General features: G+C 32.8%; 1 pseudogene; it reads right to left on the reverse strand.

Moving 5' to 3' along the window:
• Positions 1 to 4,900: 4,900 nt before the first annotated feature.
• Positions 4,901 to 5,752, reverse strand: LOC147389472 (21 kDa protein pseudogene; annotated as a pseudogene).
• Positions 5,753 to 15,654: the final 9,902 nt, after the last annotated feature.

Consider the following 15,654-nt stretch of genomic DNA (forward strand, 5'->3'; position numbering starts at 1 on the left):
TAATATACAAATAAAAATCTTCATGATCAAATTGGAAATGAAGGGTTTTTTAATCATTTAGTTAAAGAAATATTTTAATGGTATTAAATATTTTATATCCAACGTAATTGAACAATAATTATTTGTTTTTTTTTTATTTGCAGTCAATCGTTGCAAAGAAGGGTTAACTGATTATCATAAAATAAATAATCTGTGAAGAAAGAATTTGTAACAATCTTGGAAAACTATGATTTGGGGAGAGTTATTGCAACTTTAAGAGAAAATACTTGAATTTGGGGTCCATCTAGTTCAAGAATCTTAAAAATACATGAATATGTGGAAGACTGATGGTATAAAATGACGCGCTAACACATGCACAGACTATGTGTGGTTGATGTGGCAAGCGCATAGAACTGTAGATCTTATCCTGTGTATCTCGATGAAAAAGACCTATGATTCCGTGCATTTGCCACGTCAATCGCGTACAGACCGTGATTGACGTATAAGGGCATTTACTAAGAGGAACTAAGAAAATGTCAATTGAGATTGTTGTTCATGCTAAGAGCGAGATGACGATTAAAAGAAAAAACTCTAGTCTATTACTTAGACCTAAAAAAACATATGAATTGAGATTATAGAACTGGATTTGAAGAAACTTGAATTACTAGAAGAATGACTTTAGATAGGATTGAGAATAATTATCATAATTATCATAACGTAATTGTCATTTGGCAAACTTTTGGGCCAAACCATAAACATTTTTTAACTTCTTAGTGGACTAATAATGCCCATAACCCACTCGAGGTAAACTGAGATGGTTAGAAGCCATTGGGTGTGCACCTTAGGTCATGATTTCGAATCTCTATTTACCCCTCCACAAAAATGTGGCTACTTACCCGTCGAAACACATGACAGGATGGGATGGTGTGTGCGGCCCCATGTAGATTAGTCTCACCAAAAGGTGGGGATACTCCTAGACTAATAATACCCATAACCCATTGAGGGTCAGTTGAGATGGTAAGAAGCGATTGAGTGTGCTCTCCAGATTGTAACTTTGAATCTCTATTTGCCCCTCGACAAAATGGGGTTACTTACCCATCATAACACATGATAGGATGGGATGGTGCGTGCACCTCTAGGTAGATTAGTCTCACCACAGGCGGGGATACTCCTGAGCGAATAAAGTTATAAAAAATAATACCCATAAATCAACTTGATGGGTAAGTTTTAACCACTAAATCATTGAACTGGAAAACAAGGAAATTAAAAATATCCATGAGTTGATTTTTGGCTAGTGGTGGACCTCATGTTTGTTAAGGTAGGAAGTTCATCACAGTGTCAAATGTTTGACAAAATAACAAGGGATAAGGTCCCAATTTAGGGAAAAACAGTTCTCAAACTCAGATATTCTTCAAACCCCAAAATGTCAGTGGTAGTTCTGTAATTGTGGTCTTTTTCTTGGTCAGAGTGTCAATACAATCCACCTTGAGTTTTGGGTCGTTAGTAGTGCATCGGCTGTAAAGCTACCACGTATGGTTCTTTTACATCCTCACATAAGAGGGGAAGGTGGGCCCAATCTTCTCCCAAATGTATCCAAATTGAATACGGATGTGGGCCTACCTCATACGTGAAAAGACATGCAAATTGTACATACTGAAACATCCATGGTTCTTTTACATCCTCATATAAGAGGGAAAGGTGGGCCCAATATTCTGTCCAATGTACTTACTGGGCTGTCCAAATTAAATAGAGACATGGGCCTAAGTCACTCGTGTGAACACATGCGAATTTCATATCAGCAACATCCACCACTCATTTTCTCTGGATTGGGCTATGACATCCAAAAAAGCCCTGTTAATGGATCGAATCAGACCCAGAATCCGATCTTTTTCAATCAGAGAACTTAGGATTTGGGTTCTATATGAGCCAGATCTGCTTAGAATCCGTTTGATAATTATTGGATTAGTTTAGATCAATTATGATAATATATATATATATAAATAACATTATATCTCAAGCTTGGATATATAACGTACACCTTCACTATATGCTCTTTTATTGGACAGAGCCCAAATATGCCTTGCATTTGCATTTTCTAGCATAAAATTTAGTTCAATTTCTCAAAATATTATTTGCTCAGATATGCTCTTTTATTGGACTTAGATCCACAATACTATTTATTCTTAAATGATCAAAATACCCCTATTTACAATTTATAAATTAAAAAGAATGGCTCCTTATGCAAGAATGGAGTAAATCATGGAAATACCATTGTGAGATGCCTAGTATTTTATTGGGCTTGGACTTCAAGAGGCAAAGGCAGTTTCAAAAGAGACCTTTTCCTCTTGCTCTGGGCCTTGGCCCGTCAGGCTACTCAACTGAGCCAACACAAGTGTTGGACGAATTTTTGGGTATATATATTGTATTTTTGAGTAGGATTTTCTTAATGTTTTTGCTCTTTGAAGCTCCTTGCGGGTGTGGACAAAGAATTTGTAATCATTATCGCTGATAGAGGGATTTTTATACCTCTTTTATGTGGCCGTAGACAATTTGTTGAACTACGTATATCTTGTGTGTTCGTTTTGTCTTTATCTTTACTCTTGTTACGCTTTCACACAACAAATACCCTGTTCGTCTCTTACTTGATTTAGGGCGTTTGACGTCAACAGTCCCTAAACATTTTTCTTTCTTATTCCTCTATTCTGTCTTTTGATGAAGTTAATTCTAAATGTTTTCGTCTCTATCTTCTTCTTCTCACTTTCTTTCTTATCTTCTTCATTCTAAATGTTTTCGTCTCTATCTTCTTCTTCTCACTTTCTTTCTTATTCCTCTATTCTGTCTTTTGATGAAGTTAATTCTAAATGTTTTCATCTCTATCTTCTTCTTCTCACTGATGGATGGAGTAGAACGAAGAACATATACATCTTTCTTTAATTTTCAACAGAACAACAACCTTATTATTAATTTTTTATAAATATTTTTAATGATGGCATATCTGTGAAGCGTTTAATGACGATGGACACTTAGGACCTGTTTGGATGCAGGAGCTAGAAGTACTTAGAACAAAAATATTGTCTAAAAGAGTTCGATAAGTAGATAATTTTCTTTATGAGATATTTATGATGAGTTATACCTTAAATTACCTTGGTAAATATTTTAGGCTAATCCTATCAAATGTTTCATATAACAAAAATAAATAAATAATCCAAAAATCAAGCCATTCAAGGTCCATAGTGATCTGAACTCTTGATTTTCAGAAACAATTTTAAATAAAACCAATTAAGGAGAAAACAAAAAGATTGGTGGAAACTTTTCTTTTTTCGATAAACAACAAAACACATAATTAATTTAATTCAATCTTGGACCAAACCAGTCAACAATTAACCTTGATTTGGATTAAATCTGGTTTTGGCCCTCAAAATTGACATTTCAAAGCATATCCATGTCTTATTTAAAGTCAGACTTCTCATAAAGACTAATATAATCCAAACGACAAAACTAATTAATTACAAAATCAAGAAGGAATGATGGATCACTTTGGTGCAAATAGAGATGACCATCTAATATTGAGAGAAAGATAAGGCCGTCCCGACACCTAATAAAACCGCTAATGTCATTGTGCCCCAACTCCTGTAACATGGGGGGGTATTGTGACCCCTCTTGGGACCACCATCCATGGAGATAAGAGTGAGAACGATGGCCTTTCTCTCTCAAAATTATGTCTGCGTAGGTCTGCTATTGCGCGTGCTCATGGAAATAAGTGGAAAAAATGATTTTCTCTAAAAGTGCAATTGTAAGATGTACAATATGCTTTTTCTTGAAATTCATTTCCCGCCCAAAGTGATTTTTCATCTTGGGAGTAGAGATGTTTTCCAAACCCGACCCCAATTTTCAAAGGTGCAATCAAACAATGGAATCAATTTTCTTGAATTGGTTCGTATGTCTAAAAGAATTTTAAATATTTAAGCGAAACATTTGATAATTCTCTTATTTTTCTATTTAATTACAAAAGAGTAAATAGATTTTTCATAATCTTTTCAATAGGCTTCCAATTAAGTCATCTAGTTAGATAATCCTTTTGTACAAAATTTCCTTTCCCTTTTGGCCCTATCTTCATAAAAAATTAACATTAAATTTTGAACTATTAGAATTTCGTTCTAATTAAAATCACATTTAATTTTTAAAACTTCTCTATCTTGAAAGTTTTCCGAACTTCGTTTTTTAGATCTGTTACTTGGGTTCAACAGTATAACCATTAATCCCATAAAACTGATGGTTCATTCGATTAACCCATCTATTTGAATCAAATCAAACTTTCTTCGGCAGATTTACAAATCCTTGATAAAAAAAAAAAAAAAAATCAGTTCGGTTAAAATAAATTGGGGTCATTTGAAAGAGCCATAGATTTTAATGGGGTAGGTGGATAGTGGAACCATATGAACCATAGGTTTTTATAGACAGATTTTAAATTAAAATTTTTGGAAAAAAAAAATTCGAAGATAATATTCTGGGATATAAAACAATATTAGGTCCATAGAGAAGATTCTTTAACAATCAGATCTTAATATAATAGCACAATATTACTTTTTTAAAATAAAAAAAACAATTATTTTTAAAGTAATAAAGATACTATATAATAAAAGAGGTGACTGTTTTTTAAAGTAATAAATATAATTTAAAATTCTTTAATAAATACAAATTGATTAGCAAAATTGAATCGCAATCATACTAGATCTATGATGTAATATAATATGATACATCACAATCAACCCTTTTTTTGGTACAACAACTATAATGCCTTATCTCAAATATTTGGTGTTGGCTAAATAAATTATGTTCCTCCATTTTACTATATCCAAAGTTAAAGTTTTTTATAATTGAGAATCCGAGGAACGCCTTGGCATAATTGGGTGGACCTTAATTATACCAATCGGACAAGTTTTCGATTTAATCATCAGATCTGATCGGCCCTTAAAACATTGATTTAAAACTCCAGTATAGTATACATATATGATGAAATCCTTACATCTAAAAAAAAAAAAAAAGAGAAGATGCAACTTCACTAGTACAATCTTAACTAGCAATAGAAACAAAGATGGATTCAGGGAAAGGTGTTCTCGATGGAAGCAAAGGTATTGATCAAGGACAAAGCATTACTTGTTAACCGCGCAACCTTCACTACACGCCTTCGGACCATGGTCTTGACCTTCCCATTCATGGCTTTCGACGCGAACCCATCCATACAAGTATCCTCATCTGTCAAGGCTGCACTCACCCATGTTTGTATATCATTCATTTGTAGCCCCAAAATGGGCTTTCTAAGATGATCCATCTCTTGTATAGAATTCCTGAGCTCGTCGATAGAGTCACTAATGTTCTCAATGCAATCACGCATCGCCCCTATTTCCCTAGGCTTCATTCCTCGGCTTCTTAAGAGCTTCGACATCATGATCGAAATGGAGCGAGAATGTGAAAGGGTCACGGAGAGGGCGGTTTGGGCTAGTAGTCTTGGGCTTTTTTGAATTGAGCTTGCATAGCTTGAGAGGGATTTAAGGCACAATCGCGGGTACAACGTTGTGCCACATGAAGCCCTAATGAACTCAGTGTTTTTTTTTCTAGGGATGATGGGTGTTGTAGCTGAACATAGGTGAATGTCTGAAGTGAAGAGAAGTAGAATGAAGAGAGCTGTAAGAGTTGAGGGAAAAGATGAACCTTCCATGTCTGTCTCACTATGCGTCTTGTGTAAAGGGTGATGAATGAGGGAAGAAAAGGGACCCATTTATAGACAAGAGTTCCATGATTTGTGGTGCGCCACATTAATTAGCAAGGAAGGTGAATAGGAGCATTTATCCAAAAGTATGTAAATATCTCATGTTAGTTGGTCTAAAATGTAAACGAGTTGATCCAGTGTATCTACTATGTATAATAAAAAGGACTGTTCTAACCTTTAAAGAGGGTCCAACTTGAGCATCAAAATGGACGGCTGAGATGAGAGGAAAATTACTGGTTAGAGCATTATAGATTGATGTTGACTTCCTGGGGATTATTTCCTAGTGAATCCCTAGGAATATCTTCTCATCTCACCCTTACATTTGATGTTCTTTACTTCACAGATCATGAAGCTTGTATTTTTGTAACATAAATGGAGTTCCATGGGACATTTATCATTTTGGCTACTTTAAAAAAAAATCAAAGATAATTCTAGAATAATGATTTTCTGATGCCCCATTTTGACACACGCCTTCATACACTCCCTACGTGACATGTGCTAAAATCATAAATTCTTTTTCTTGGGATACACAACTGCACATATTTATGGAGATGTACAGTTTTGTATCTCAAGGGAAAAAATCTATAATTCTAACTCATGCCAACGTTAGGGGGCATATGTCAGAGGGGGCATCAGAAAATCACGACTCATTTGGGAAGGCAATTTGTAATAACATTTTGAATTCCCTAAAGTTGTATATAATGATGGAATGACTCATACGAAAACCACATGATCCCAACTGTATAACACTTGCTCTCCAAAGATTTTTGTAAGTTCTAGCTGAACTTCCAGAGAAGAAAAATGTTTATGGATGTATTTCTTGATCATTGTTTTAATGGGCTCATGACAGCAGTTATGGATTGAGCTATCTCTATCGAGTATTTCTTGATCAATTGTTTTAATCGGCTCATGACAGCAGTTATGGATTGAGCTATCTTTTTCGAGTATTTCTTGATCAATTGTTTTAATGGGCCCATGACGTCAATTATGGATTAACTCATCTTTATTGTGTGTGGACCTATTGTTTAACCTGTATCACTTGAACATATATATACATTAAGACTAATGATGAAGTGATGTTTATCGTACCTCACATCACATATCTTGACATGAAAGTGTGTGGAACTATAGATGCTTTTTGACTCGTTAAGCATGTATGGTTCCTACACACTTTCATGTTAAGATGTGCGATCTGAGGTACAATATTGAGGTCACTCCGGCATGACTCGTGCATGAATCCCGGATTTTATAAGAGGAAATTTACTTAAAGAACCTTGGCAGAGGAATATTTTTTAAATAGTCCCTAAGTGTTGGCCAGTCTCTTCATAATTCATTTAGTAAAATTTTCTTTTCTTCACAGTCCCTAGACCTCATCTCATGTGTATAATGCCTTTGAAATATCCAAACTATCATTTTCTCATCTTCTTCACTTAGTTAGATTTTTCAACGCAATTGCGATCATTTTTTTTTACGATCTTTGATCATAAATGATAAATGGAGAATGATATTCTATTAATTTTGAATATTTAGACGTATTTTTTTTTAATTTATTTCAATAATTTATATTAAAAAAAATGAAGAATGGGATTATAATTTTTTTATTTATAATTATATTGTAATTTTTGATTTGCAACTAGGATTTGTGTATTTTTAGTATTTCTAGGAGATTTACCCAGTATCAAATAGGAAAAAAAATTAAAGAAAATAAAAATCCCAATCACATGTACAATGTTGAGTTCATCACTTTTTATTGTCTAGTTCAAACTTTAATTATTATCAAGTTCGACGAATTTTTTCTTTTAAAATGTTGAACTAGACAATAAAAAGGGGTGAACTTGACATTAAGTAGTGAGTTCAACAATAAAAAAGTTGAACTAGACAATAAAAAGTGATAAACTTGACATTGTAATGTGAATCATAATTTTTCATTATTATTATTATTATTATTCTTATTCTTCGTTTTTTGACATCGACACTTGGTAAATCTTCTCGAAATATCCAAAATGCATATACCATAATTGCAAATAAAAAATTACGATGTAATCATAAGAAATTTAGAATCTTAACTTTGTTATTCATTTTTTTTTTTAATGAAACATCGAAATAAATTAATAAAAAATATATTTAAATGTTCAAAATTAAAAGAATATCATCTCCGGTCATCATTCATGATCACAGATTGTTAGAAATGATCAAAATCACCATTGAAAAATCTAATTAAGTGAAGAAAATAACAAAGAGTAATTTAGGCATTTCAAAGATATTATAAACATAAGATGAGGTCAATGGGTTATTAAGAAAAGAAAAATTTACCAAATAGATTATTAAGAAACCGCCCAAAACATATGAACTATTCAGAAAAGAATCTCTCCGTCAGAGTCCCTTTTAAGTAATTTCTCCTTCTATAACAAATTGAAAGAAAAGAGTGACTGCTGGAGACATCGAACTTGTTAGTATCTTAGCCATCATATTAAGAGGGGAATAAGTTGAGGCACCAAGTAAAGAGCAACACGCCTCTGGCAGATACTAATTTGTCTTTTAGGAATTAAATGTGGATGTGTATGACAGATATTTGTGAAGATTCAAAGAACATCTCTTACAGTTATTTTTGATGGAGTTCATCCTAAACTACAAAGCACATTTTAATCCAAAGTTATAACTGAAGTTAATATATTGTTAGAGTTATTTTTGTGGGGTCACATGCACGGTAATTTAAAGAATCCGTACAATAAATCATTCATGTTTTGAGGACCATCTTCATAAATTTCAATTTATTCTCACATATTTCACTAAAATTTTACTTAAATTTAAAGAACTTAGAATTTTCATTTAAATCATGAATTTAAGATTATTAACATATGAGTCTTGATAATATGACGCCGCTTATGCCCACATCACAGAACCATAGATCATTTGCCTTGGGATATACAAAATCATAAATCTTTTTCTTGTGTATCCCAAGGCAAATGATCTACGGTTCTGTGATGGGGGCGTTAAGTCAAAAGGGAGCATCATATTATCACAGTTCTTAAAATAGAGGTAGCAATGTTAGAATGTATTGATCCTTCTTCGATGAGGATGATCCTCATGTTGAGAATATCTCAATGTACTCGAATGGTCCAAAATATTATCTATTAGACCCCACGAGTGCGAGAACAAACTATGGGTAAGAAATAAAAAGTAAGTATTTAAGATATATATTATGTAAGAAGCAGGATTGCACTAGTGTTGTCGGATCAAGTGTGTAGAGATTGTTAATGGAATGGTTAACAAGTGGAGTACAAAATGGCCCAACCTACTAAGTGAGATTATTATTAATTATAGGACATGTGCTTTTAATTAGTGGAAGGGATAGATCCTTCCAAAAAAGGATGACAAGGATCATGTCTTGTAGGATTCATAGTTTTAATTATTGTGTTTGTTGGGGGTAAGAATTGAACTCTAGATCTCTTGAGTAATAGTTGTGTAAAGATTTCATTATTTAGTGAAATCTAAAGTTAAATAGATTTTTTCTTTTGGGTATAAATTGAAAATTAAAGATTTTTTTTGCTTTGTTATTTTGAGAGTGATGAGTGTCTCGAAACACTGAATTATATGCATGTTTCTCGGACATTTATCTTAATTTTTATCCATATTTCTCCATATTAAGGTAATAATCATGATAAATCTCGAAATATCGTATTGCATGTTATTAGATGATAATTAGGCTTAATTATACATAAATAATTTCATAAATTTGATTATTTGTGTTTCTTGTGCAGAAAATCAGCATTTTGGAGTCTAAATCTCAAAGCAAAAGTATTTGAGTCCACTTTGGAATGTTCTAATCCTTAACTCATATTCTGCTCTTTTGTCCTCTTATACAAAGAAAAGTGGAAGCTACTTTTGGACTCTTCTACACACTTTTTTTCTCTATAAATAGAGCCTCAATCTCTAGAGAAAGGGGTCTTTTGTTCTTATTCTTCTTCCTAATTTTTTTGTAATTTTTCTTTTGAAAAAAAGAATTCTTGTAGAAGTGAGATTTCAAGAGTGTTTTTTTTCATATTTGTTCTTTAAATTTTCTTATAACTCCATTGAAAGATCATTAAGAAGGAATCAAATTGTAATATAGACGTTTCTCATTCTCTTCTTTACCATGTTTTTCTTGTTTTACTATTGTTGTAATTTGTTCCTCGTGATGATCGACTAGACTCTCCTTAAAGATGTCAATGACGTCATAGCGAGTTTCATCTTTATATTATTGTTTTAATTCCATCATTTCTACTTTAAATGTATTCTTGTGAAGGCTCTTAAGGTGTGATCATCCACTTTGTATCTCTAATTCTAATTTTAATGATTATTGCTTAAATGAGTTCAAGCTTAATCATGCTTTGTGATGAATTTGAAATATAAGTTGGATAATTTCCTCTAAGTTTATGATTAATAATTGTTATTTTTCTAATTATATTTAAGTGATTAATCAATTTATCTTTCAATCCACGAACAATGATTTGTTACGTGGATTGAGTTAAAAATGTGAATTATTTAGTAATAGGATGACTTGCAAAGGTTAATTTGATCTTTTTAAACCCCTTTTACATTGTTTTCAATTTCTATTCTTGCTCTCATTTCAATTTTATTTTATTTCTTAGCAGCAATTTTCTAATCTGTTTTAAAAATCTATTTTGATTTCAATACGAATGAACATTTGAATCACAATTGTCCCTGTGAAACGAATCCTACTTACTCAAGTTTTATTCTAATATTTGTTCAATCTACATAGCATCAATCAGAGAGTTGTTGAGATAATTCTTCAAAATTTTAGTCCCACATCAAATAAATAGAATAGTAGGTCTCATGACCACATGGGGGACTCAAGGCACTGTGGGACTGCAGTCTATCGTGTTTGGGGCAAATCCATCAAAAAAGCTTAATGCACAGACGTGCGCATGTCACGCACACAATAACACACACATGTGTGCCGGGTTAAGCTCGAGTTTGGGTCTTATTTGAGGATCCATTTATTCAAAGTTTCATTGAGAAGCATTAATGTATTTAGAGCATGTGGTTATTTAGAAACTAGCCAATTAGGACCCAAACGTCTACCTCCATTATTATTTTTAAAACCGTTGGATATACTGTCTATAAAATGGGATTGTACTCTAGTGTTAAAATACACAAAAAATGAGTTCTGATATCTTTCTCTATCCCTATTCTATAATCATATTGCTTTCTTTGAACTGTGTTATTGTCTTCTTTTATTTGTTCATGTTATTTGTACAAGAAAACTGCTCTGATCAAGTTCGTTGTAGATTTGCCACTTTCGAGTGCACGGTTAACAAAAATAATGACTATTGAATCTTGGAAACCAAACGCTTGAGATTAATTACTGTGTAGATTCAATTCAAAAGGGTGAGGAATTAGTTTTAAGGACAACGGCTCCTCCATGCCCAAGTTACATAAAAATCAATAAATTCTTTCCAATCTTCATCTTCTACAATCTGTTTTTCTATTACTTGTTTCAAGAACATATAACCAGAACACAAAACCATAATATACAACAATATGTGAACAAGATTCATAAACAAAAAAAACTAGAATATACCTGTAATTGAACACGTAATTCATGAAAATGTTGATTATGGTGATTAATATTATTTATCCAAAAAATGATAATAACGGGTCAATTACCCTTAAAAGGTGAGACGTAACTAGAAAATGGGGGTAAGTTTATTCGACTATGAATGTAACTTTGACATCGAAATTTCTTTGATAGATACAACACTATTGTTCGAAAATGGTAAACTTCACAAGGGTTGATATTGTTGTGTACCTCATGGTGTAGTTTGATATTGTTATAGGGGTCTAGAGATTGTTAGATCGCCATCTGCTAATCCTTAATTGGTTTTAGAAAATCATTGCCGTGTACGAAAATATTTATACTTCACCTACGTCATACATTTGTTACTTCGATAGGCATGTGTAAACCAGCTTACAAGATGTTTATCGCATTGCATTATAGTCGATCCAAATTATTACTAAAATTACAACACATCAATCTAAATTATTTCATGTCTCAAATGGTTGGAGTAGATCCAAATTATATTAAAAACTGAAAATAACACGAGAGAGATGGAGGCTTGTATGGGGTATAGAAAGCGAAAGATTGGAATCTTATTGATACAGAGTGGCTAAAATCTTGACTAATCCATTGCACCATAGGTAAAGACAATTTCCGTAAGCCCTACCACATGTTCAAAGAAATTAAGATCTATATATTCAACTTAATGACAAGTGAGTCAATTCAAGTGAATCAAATAAATATATAATAAATTAATTAAATACATTAAAAAATATATTTTTTTTAAAGATTTAAAATTATATTTATTATTTAGCAAAAGTACACATTAAATTTAACAAGTAATTCATGAGTATTTCATCAACTCAACTCAAGAACTAATATCGCCTTGAGATGATTTGGACATGTTCAACAAAAATTGATTACAATCTCAATTAAATGAAATATTTAAGTTGAATGATCTTACAAAACAAGGAAGATCTATGAGCATGTAAATATAAACTCATTTTCAATAACGTAAAATGGAGGAATACTATGAGATTTGCTTGAACGATTAGGTACCCAGTCAACTTAATATTCAATCAATGATAGTTTATCTGGATAAGACTTCAAAACATAGGAAATATGAAGAGAGAAAAAAAAGGAAAGATACAGCTGTGTAGACCCCTTGAGATTTAGCCGACACGATAAAGGGTTAGTATGTCCAAAAAAAAACAAACGTGTCAGATGCCTTATGGGTACCGCACACAATCATGGCATCCTAAACTCCACGTGAATAGTGGGTCATGGCATCCTCAACTCCACATGAATTCCTTTGTAGCACTTTTGTCCTGTAATCCCTTACATAGTATTTTTGAGTTTTGACATGGTTTTGAGAGCATTTTGTCAACAATACACTATTAACCCTTTAGTGATCATCAATTTTCAAGTCAATTTCTTTTTTTAAGGTTTCAATATGATATCGATCATGAATTTTAAAGGCCTGAAGTATTATTTTTATTTCCAATGTGGTACTCCTTCAACTGTGAAATGAGAAATAATTAGTGCTGCACGGAAAAAAAAAAAATTCTACAGGGGATCGGCTCACTCCCTAAAGAACTCGAACTAATTTAATCCTTAGTCCCTATTGGACGTGCATTAGCAAAACCTGAATCCAAACCAGATGAGCTAGGGCCGAGTTTGGATTTAGTTTCCTTTTATGGGGTGTAAGATGTTGTGTAGTTTGAGGTATCGATCCAACATACCACATAAATATTATGTGGTTGGAATTAAGCAATTGAGAGAAATGATCCTTTATCCCGTTTGCAGGTGAAGATGGCCGAGCAAGGTTTGATGCGAAGATTTATTTGTGGAGCACTCAAGTGAGCTCCAAGAGATTGGATCCCATAAAATGTCTTTGAAAATACTCGAGAAATAAGAATTTGAAAGTAGGGCACAAACTCTAGAGATTGTTAAGATAGTTTGACATTTCGAAGTTTGTGTTTAAAGTGACACCCACAATAACCGCAAGTCCTCACTTAGAACAAGGGCAGCAATCCGCTATAGAACCCGTACTTGGGGTGGAGACACTTTGGAGTCCATAATTGGGATGTAAAACTCAAATTCTCCTTGCCTATGTAATCCGCACTTGGAATAAGGGACGTATCAAAATTATGAAAGTCGTGAGGAATGCATGCGATTTTGGTACATGGCTGACGTGGTAAGGGCACAAAACCATAGATCTTTTTCATTAGGATACATAGAAAAGAGAAGTGCGGTAAGCCCTTGCTATGTCAGCCGCATATCCAACCATGTACCAAAACCGTGTGCCTTCATCATTATTCATCCATAATAGTAATAAAAGAGTCAAATTCCCCATGCCAAGAATTTGTATACTTGGAATGAGGGACATCTCTAAAGTTTATAATCATAATAATGTAAAGAAAAATCCTAGAGCGACTTTGTTTTTCACTGTATTTCACACTGCATTGGTGGTGGCCATGGATGTGTTTCCTCGAGATACAAGTGAAAATCATCTATGTTAATGTGTGTCCCTAGTGTGAAACGCTGTGAAAAACGAAGTACCTTGGCACGACTCTAATGTAAAACTTAAGTTACACTTACCTAATCTTGGAAAACAATAAAGTTAGCCTGACTATCTCTTACTAAGGGTTGTTGGGACGACATGGATTCCTTTCTAGATTTCATGGTAGAACTTAGATTCAAGTTTAACAGAACAAAAAAAAAAAAAAAAAATTTTATTTATTTAATTTTTTGCATAATCTAATATATAATTTGAGAATGGACATCATTCAACTCCCAAATTGAAAATTAATATTCAACAATGAAAAATAATTTTATTTATTTATTTAAATTTTGTGGTCTATATCACCGTGGCATCCAATCAATTAGGTGTGGTCAGGAAACTTGCTTGACTAACTTAGTCACGAAAGTGTTTTTAAAAACATTCTCCAAACAAGCGAGGCCTTATCTTAGAAGGCAAATGATAAATTTTCCATATAAAATATAATCTTCCATAAAATTAGGGTCCAGTGGATCCTCAAAACATGGAATTTGATCCTTAATAATATATAAGAAAAAAAGAAAAACCTGATACCTTGAATGAAACTAGAAAAAGAAAAAGTGAGAAGAGGTTCTATCTTATCTCATTGGATTTACGTCCATCATCAAAAATGTAAATGTTCTCACCACTTTGCTAGAAATTTGCTGTCCGAAATCAGTCTGATTAGTGATTTTTAGCCTTTGATCATAGTGTTTTTCGTCAAGGGGTTGATACGTGGCTAAGGATTAGTGAGCCAAATAAGAATTTGCCACGTTGTGTAATTTGGTAAGGTATGTATCAAATTTTTGATACGGCTTTTGGTATCAAAGTGCAATGAGGAAGGAATATTTTTTTTATCACTTGTATAGAAGGGACATAGAACACTTTTTCTTTAATACTAAACTTTCTTTTTTCTCATTTTTCAAAAATAAGAGTGAACTGACCCACACTTGAAAAAAAAATTTGACTTAGATACCCTCGTGTTTTCAAACCGATGATAGATGCCCCCTTGACCTCAGTCTACACTGGAGGATAAGTAGGAAATTATTTAAGCGTCGACATCTTCAATCTTCACAAATATCATCCCAAAATTCTGTTATATTCAAGCTCTTGGGATTTATTAGTTTTGTGTAGTAGGCTGGTTTGATTGGTATGACTAACATATATATAGTCGTGCCCTACTCTTACATTACATTTTACATGTGCTGTCATATATGTTTGCCTAAATAACACCTTAGATATGTAGATTTATTGGCCTAAGTTTGATTTAAAAAAGAAATTCATTATTTTTTGTTGGGTTTGATGATAGACTTTGAATGGATGGGAATTGAACTCTTAAATTTAATTCAATGGTGATTTTTTAATTAAAAAAAAGTAAGAAGAAGAAATTCATTTTAGAATTCTACAAATTTTACTTACATTCTACATCCATGGGGCATGCTCACCAATCATGTTTGGTGACCAATTGCTAAGTTAGTCACCAAAGTGTTTTTCATTAATTTTAACATATTCAAGCTCATATAGAAACCCTTGATTTTCTATCCAAAATTCATTATCTATTGCTTCCCAAAAATCCTGTCTTTTTATTGATGTTTGAATGTTAATATATCTTAAAAGTTGAAGGTGAGAGTGTTAATTTGAGCCATATTTTTTATTAGTCTTTCAATGTAGAACAAGGTCAAGGGTTATGCCATCAGCTTGAAAACAAAAGGGTATCTCAAATATTCACCAATACCTAGAGGGGTATGTCTAAATCATTCAAATTCCAAAATGGTAGGACACTTTACCTTATAAAAGGGTAAGGTC

This window comes from Akebia trifoliata, chromosome 12 (genome assembly GCF_017979445.1).
Source record: "Akebia trifoliata isolate Shusen 1 chromosome 12, ASM1797944v1, whole genome shotgun sequence".
NCBI lineage: Eukaryota > Viridiplantae > Streptophyta > Magnoliopsida > Ranunculales > Lardizabalaceae > Akebia > Akebia trifoliata.